Source organism: Otolemur garnettii, unplaced genomic scaffold (assembly GCF_000181295.1).
Source record: "Otolemur garnettii isolate 467f Iridium unplaced genomic scaffold, OtoGar3 scaffold00014, whole genome shotgun sequence".
Classification (NCBI taxonomy): domain Eukaryota; kingdom Metazoa; phylum Chordata; class Mammalia; order Primates; family Galagidae; genus Otolemur; species Otolemur garnettii.
In genome coordinates this window covers 20,801,087-20,809,144 of record NW_003852409.1, presented here as the reverse complement: position 1 = coordinate 20,809,144, position 8,058 = coordinate 20,801,087, and positions in this window count along the sequence as shown.

Sequence of the window (8,058 nt, the reverse complement as noted above, 5' to 3'; positions counted from 1 at the left end):
GAGACCAGGAGCCAAAGAGATCAGGGTACATATGCACCTTGGTCCAGCAGCGGGTCAGTGCTGGAGCCACTCCACACACCACACACGTCCTGATTCCTGCCTCCAGAGTCCTTCACTGACCATTCAATGGGGTGGATGGCTGAGTTCTTTTGAGAAATGGGGAAAAGTGATAAAACTGACAAATGCATGACTAAATCCTGACTTGATTAATGAGTCTTCCACTTTCATATGGTATCAGGAGTTTGAAAATTCTAGAGCCACGTGTGCTGGAAAATCTGCAGGATGAAGTTAAACTTCTATCATAGAAGAGAATTCCTGAAAATGACATTTACTGCAAACATGGCATTTCATAGATAAGGAAACAATTCTGGAGAGAGGAACATGGCAGAATGTCACAGAGCTGAACTGCACACCGGCAGCCCTTTGGCACATGGCTTCCTGATTGGCTTTCTCTCTCACGACTCCTCCGATTTTTTTTCCACATCTGAATGTCTCTTTTATAATTCATTTCATCCTGTATTTTTTCCTGAATAGGTCCACATTTTATTTTTCACTTGTTTTTCTATTGTTGAGGATTCACTGAGGGTACAAAGAAACCAGGTTGCATTGATTGTATTTGTTAGGTAAAGTCCCTCTTATAATTGTGTCCCACCCTCAAAAGGTGTGTCACACACTGTGACCCCCACACCTCCCTCCTTCCCTCTCTCTTCTCTACATTATACAAATATATATGTGTATGTATTTTAAGAGATCATTGATTAACAATTCAGAAAACTTACTTTAAATAAACACTGACTATGAATATAAACGTGTAAGAATTAATGGTCATCTGTCAATCTCTTTTACCAACATAGCACACTCTCCAGGATGCTGATCTAGTGTAAATATCCCATTTTACAGGTGACAGATCTGATTCCAGAGAGGAGCACTCAGTGGAAGACCTACCCTCTAAACCACACTACCTCCAAACTCTGCTCTTTCAATCTGATCCTAGCAGTTAATATGCCGGGAAGTGGCCAAGATGCTCACAGCTCCAAGTGGTTCTAGGCTGTCAGGTCTGGAGAGGAAACTGAGACCACAACCAGTACAGCCAAAGAGGGTGTGTAGAGAGGACTCAGCAGGACCCAGCAGGGAGTTGTGCACAGCACTAGCCCGAGATCCCTCCCCTGCCATAAGTACTTCTTGCAAGCAGGAAGTTTGTACAGCAGGTGTTTCCCATGGGGGAGCAGTGGGAGCAGAGGACTACTGCAGAATTTTAACTGTCCATGCTCACGACATTGCCCCCATCCCCAACAATAACGGAAAGGAGGTTTCTGGAAAGACTGACAATGTCTCAGCAAGTCTTTGCATGAGAGAACCTGGTGTTTTCCAGAGAAAGTCATTTTTGGATCTCAATAGTGCATGGCAAGCTGAATACTCAGTTTGCAAAAATAGTGTTCAGTTTTATTTTTATTTATTTTGGACTGAAAAATCAGAAAAATAAAACGGTAACAGATACCCAGAGAGTTCAGGGCAAGCCATGATATTTTTCTGATAGAAGTTTATGTTGGGTCACAGCTACTCAGAAGAATAAAATTGGCAACGTACGAAGTAGGAACTAGGAGAACTGAACACTTGCCAGGTCACAACATGTAAATGGATATAGTAAGTTCAGAGTCAAATGGGACAGCACTAGCACCACAATGAATCTGATCTGATGAGATCCAGAAAATCAACTGTCCAGTGTGGAAGAAAAGCGACATTAATTCTCTGATCAATGAGATGTCTTTTTTTCCCTTTAGCAAGAATGATTATATATTCCATCCTCTTGACCTTGCCTTGGCTGTCATGAATCTTAGCAACAAATCTCAAGGACAAAACCGGTAACCATATTAAACATGGGGTATTATCCTTCATTTTCTATTATAACAGTCATTCCCCATTTTGTCTATGCATGAAAATTACTTGGAGAACATTTTAAAATACGAATGACTTAGTCCCAATCTCTGGGCCTACATTCTGGTACTGAATCAGCATTTCTAACCATAAGGATCATAATGATAGATAGAAAAATAAACAGAGAGATGGATAGATAATGAATAGAATCAAAACCCTCAACCCATTCTTCAGCCAAGCGTTTGTTTAAAAGTCAGACTGTGGGGGCCTGGTCAACTTCATCATCTTGATATATTACTTGCGTTTGTAATATTTTTATTTCACTTGTACGCTGTCTGTGGTCCTTGGTGAAGACAGAGTACAAATGAAGGTGGAGAGAAGAGGCTAAAAAGAGGAAGCACAGATAAGAGGGAGCAAGCAGGCACTCTAAAGAGACCAGATCGAGGAACAGATCTTGGACGAGAAAAGACTTTCCTAACCTTGAAGAGAGACTTCTATTGACCATCTAAGAAATGAAGTCAGAGCAAAGACAGCTTTATAGAGGGCTTTAATTTTCTTTTTAACTCCTTCTTTCCCTACAGTACATCCCAGGATATTCCTTAAATAGAAAGTGCTTATTCCTTTCTGCGGAGTTAGGAAGAATGCCAAGAAAGAGTCTAAAAGGGAAGATAAGGCTGATTCCCTGGAAGGAGAGCCATAGGCTAGCAGCTCACAGCTGGACTCTAGGAAGATGGGGGGACTCAGGTCACTTCAGGCCAGTCAGCCCTGTGCTGCTGGGCCCATGGGAAATGGGGTGTTGACAGCGTGAGACGAGAGCTCAGATTGGCACCTGCTGGCTTTGATTTAATTACACAGAGAGATACTTTCTTAGGAGCATATGACACAATCCTTTCTCCTAAACATGAGTTTAATTTTCAACAAAACACTTCCCTCATAAACATCATGTCGCTTCTAAAACCCTATTGCCATTCCCAGAGCTGCTTGCAGCCTTTCAGAAACCCATTATTTTATAATTATAATCAAGACATTTAGGACAAGACAATTGTGCCAAAAAGCACATTTGTGCTCCGAATTGTCACTTAGCACTGTCACAGGAGGAATCGTCTTTATTTCTTACAGAAATCAAGGGGAGTGGCAGACTCTGCCTTTTCAACTTCCAATTCCTAGATGGTGTGGGAGTTGCTGACCTTGTCTAAATTATTCTCCAGTCACTCCACTAACCACCCTTGGCAGAAGAGTTCAGGACATCACAGCAGGCAGTTACATAGTGGAAAGAATGCAGACCCAGGAATCAGGCCCACACAGGTTCACACTCAGATGCTACCCCTTCTAATGGGACAATTTACATTTTGTGTTATCCGTGGAATGGCCAAGCTACCAATACCACATCAGAGGGTTAGTTTAACAATTTAATGAATTAACATGCAAAAAGAACAGCCCTAGGCAACTGCTAAAAGCTTAGCAAACGTTAGTCCTAACTGTGATTAGTCCTTGTGAGCTGTGTGACCTTGGGCAAGTTGCTTACCCTCTCTGGGCATCAAGGAGAGTGGCCACTAACTCACGAGGGAGCAGCAACAATCAGATGAGCTCACACAGTCCTTAGTGTATTTAGTTCCTTTTCATCAACCACTTACTCCACAGATTTCACTTTAAGTTGAAAATTTCGGTGCTGTCCATAAAGGAAACCAGAGTGTGTGATCTTTCCAATGATCTGGAAAGTCCTTAGCTTTGAGAACTTCCCCCAGGTTCCGCAGGCTGCATTTCCTTACGTCTGTGATGTCCATCAGGAAGTGAGACCAACCAAAGACAGGATGGAGCAATCAATCAGCAGGGTGTTCAAAGAAAGGCAGTCATCTAGTGAGCCTCATCTGTCCATTGTTAAAAATCTTTAATCACATAATCTTGGATGTATTTTCCCCACGCTTTTATGGCTGTTAACATACATAAGAAATAACAACAATAATAATTCCCTTTGATTAATCTCAGTCAAAATCATGATGGTGAAATAGGAGGTTTTATGTATTTTTGTGGAAGTGGGATGCTCTTGGCCTGGATAGTGCTTGGACATCCTGACTCTGAAGGGAGTGGGCTTACACCCTAATCTCATTTATTAACAGACAAGGTTGGACACATTATAGAATGACTCGGAGCCTCAGTTTCCTCATTGGTTCATTGGAAAAAATTTACTATCTTCCTAACTCATTGATAAGACAAAGTAACTGAGATAGCAGAAATAAAGCCCTTGCACAAAATGATTGATCAGTTAAATGTAACTGTTGTTAATATCAGCATTATCATTATAGCCAAGCGACATCTGCCAAGAAGGTGTCATTACCCTTGTTTTACGTATTAAGCCCTGAGCTCAAGGCACTTGACTGCTTTGCCCACGATCCCACCTGTAAACAGAGAGCATGGGTCAGACCTCAGCCTCCATCCTCTCAGGCAGTTCACTGGCCCATATTATATGAGTTCATACTAAGACTCTCCAGGAACCAGCTGGTGATTTCTAAAAGGGTTACAGAGTCTGGAAGGAGGATGGAGTCTGACAATTCCATGGATGGAAGCCAAGTCAGTGAGAAACGCCTACTTACCCTTACAATCAGTCCTGTGGACCCTGAGGCGGGGAAAGCAGAAATTCCTACGTGCTGTTATTGAGAAGGCCACTCAAAGCTTCTCCCTGTGCTGTCCCTTTTATAAAGTCCCAGAGGAGTCCTCACTTGAATTAGTGTCCCTCACGTTGAACATAGGTTCCTTTTGATCCTTACAACAACCTTACAGAGTAATATTCCTACCCTCATTTTGAATTTGAACTAACTGACCCCTCGGAGAAGTAAAGCCCAAAGTGTACCATTGTTGGCAGCTGGGAACTCGAGTTTTGGCTTCCTCCCAGAGCCACACGGCCCAAAACACCAGGGGCGCTCTCTGGAGCCCGCCTGGAAAAGCTGAAGCTCATTCTCAGTCTCTCCTTTCTCTTTTTGTTCTGTGCCCTAATTTTCTACTTCTAGTTAGTTGATCCTATCGTCTGTGCATGCTTCTTTCAAAGCTCCTTCAAGCCTTTCACATAAAGAGGTGTGTTATAAATAAATCATTTGGTGTGTATAACATGTATGCATATGTATTTGCTTAATGATTCATGGTTTCAGTTGGAAAATCTTTGACTTGTGTCAACCACACAGAGAGCTGCAGGGGTTTCACTTCTCGCTGTGAAGCTATGGGGTGTAGTGGAATGTAGCTTCCCTGAGTAGGCTGGGGGCCCACGTTCAGGCCTGGCCATTTGCTTACTCTGTGGCCTATGGATGATACACTTGCGTCATTGAACTTCGAGCTTCACATTATCAAAATGGGAAAATTAACTATTGATTTGCTACCTCACCTGGCTAATAAGAGACTCAAATATGGCTATAATTGTCTGACTGGGTTGCACGTTGTAGGATGTTACACACATTTAAGGCATTCTAATTGGTATTTATTTCTATTTCACCCTTCATCTCTCTTTCGTCAAGATGGTTTAAACGACTGCAAAGAGCCTGTCCTAGGCCTGAATTTCCACTTTCTTTCCCTTCTGTTTCTGTAGATCTCATTTCTTTCCCTTTGTGTGCACCTCACCTGCAGTTCGTAGAATTCCCATCTGGGGGACAGGACTGATGGGAAAGAGGCCAATGTCAGCCTTACATGTAGGAGACTCTAGGAGTGTGTTGATCTTCCTGCGTAGAGACTTGTATATTTGTTTGAATGAAGACACAGGCTCAAACACAAGCACACTCACACGTAGCAAGGACATACCCCAAATCACACACTTTCAAGCATCCTCAGAAACCGATACTGTTTTGAGTTTTCAAGCATCCTCTTAGTGTTATGCAACATATCCCCGAGGATAAGGGGGCTTACTGTACAGCATAGGCACGGAGGACCCATCTCAGACAGACACAGGCCTCTACATCCAGTGCACATACTCTCCAAAATATACAACCGACTCTCTTCAATGTGGATATGATCATGCAGGCACCTTTACAGATACACACAGACACTGATGGGCACACATGGGGACGAGCACAAAAATACAGACATCCACTTTCACTAGGACGTAAGACACACCAATGCATCTCGGGTGTTCAGCTGCTCCAGCTTTGCTCCCACTAACACTCCAGAACACTCAGTTGCAATCTAGTTTTAATAACTGGATTTTCCTCTCTTTTTCTTTGTTATGGATTCATTTAAGTATAGTTAATAAATAACGTACATATTTAATGTATGCAAGTTGATGAATTTGGATGTCGCCACAATCGAGGTAATAGATGCTACAGATATCCACCACCTCCAGAAGTTTCCAAAAGTTTCCTGTGTCCTTTTATTTAGAATAATTTTTGTCTAGTATTTCAGGTTCATTGAGGGTACAAAGAATTAGCTTATACGGTTTGTATTTATTAGGTAAAGCATGTCCTTTTAAAAAATTTTTTGCATATGTGTGTGTGAGAGAGAGAATGCTAAGAACATTTAACATGAGATCCACCCTCTTAATAACTTTTTAAACACCCAATACATTATTGTTCATTAAAGATAATGTGCTGTATGGCTGATTTTTAGAACTGATTTACCTTTTGTGACTGTAACTTCATACCAGTTAAACAACATCTCCCTATTTCCCCATCTTCCCCCCACTCACCCCAAGGAACTACAGTTCTATTCTTTGTGAGTTGGACTATTTTAATACCTCCTGTAAGTGAAATTGGGCAGTATTTGTATCTCTGTGACTGCTTTACTTGACTTAACATAATGCCCTTCAGGTTATCTATATAGTCACAAATGACAAGATTTCCTTTTTTATTTTTTAGGCTAAATAACATTCCAACGTGTGTGTTTATCCACTTTTTTTCAGTGGACATTTGGGTTGTTTCTGTAACCTGGCTATTATGAATAGAACTGTAATGAACATGAGATTGCAGGCGTGTTTTTGAAATTCTGATTTCTGTTCAGTGGGTATATACCCAGAAGTGAGATTTCTGGATCACATAGTAGTTCAATTTTTTCATGTTTTTGAGGAACTTCTGCACTGATTTCCATCATGGCTGTACCATTTTACATTCCCACCAGCAGCATAATTTCTCTTCATTCTCAACAACATGCATTATCTGTTTGTTTGTTTGTTTGTTTATGTAGCAGCCATTCTAACTGGTTGAGATGATTTCTCACTGTGCTTCTGACAGGCATTTCCCTGATGACATGCTCATTGTTCTCTTGAATGCACCATTTCTGAGAAATCTGGGTGAACAGGAGAACTTCCTAAGGCCCCATGAACCCTGGACACGTTGTTTTCTCAATGACAACATCCAGCCCTCCCACAGTGTGGTCAGAGTGCAACGTCCAGCAGGGGACAAAGGTGTGAGCTTCCCATCTGGAATCCTTTCAAGGGCAGGTCTCCTGGCAGAGGGAGGGTGGAGGGCAGGAACCCCAGCCCTCTGCATCTCCCGGAGGAAATTCAAAGGTCTGTCAAATAACATTTGTCCCCAGACTTCATCTCATTTCATGGGGCCATATGAGCCCTTACTTTTCTGAAATTGTCAAGAAAAAGTGAGCTCCTGAAGTCATCTCCCTTCTCTTCCTGCTTCCAGCTTAAATTGCTCATTATAAGAGTACGAAGTTAGATTTTTCTTCCCATGTTAAAAATAAAAAAGTGTCCCTTCCAACCAAATTATTTTTAATGCTGGATACATGACAGTCATAACTTAGTAGGTAATAACTTTAGGGTGACATCAAGTGACAAAATGATAGAGTATATTTTACATACTTGCTTGAAAAATAGTTGTTAAATATGGATATTTCCAACACGCCTCTAACAACCTTATTTATGATGTGGGTTTAGAGACAAGACATGAAAAAGGTGATACGGATATGTGCACACAAAATATGTCAAGGATTCTTCATCAATAAATAGAACATGCTAAGGAATGACCAGGATGCTCCTGAGCACCTGTTAATCAGATTTCCTTAAGAATCAGCCACACAGTTGCAACTTTTTTACAAAAACTGACTTGAAATGGAAGGAATATCCTGAATCAGGAAGCTTCTGAGTCATCACGTAGAATTTAAGTTGTATTCAATAGAAAGAAGGGCAGTGAACAAGCACCCAGTTAGGTTGAAATTACCAAAACTGTTTTAAGACGGCTAAAACATAATACATAATGT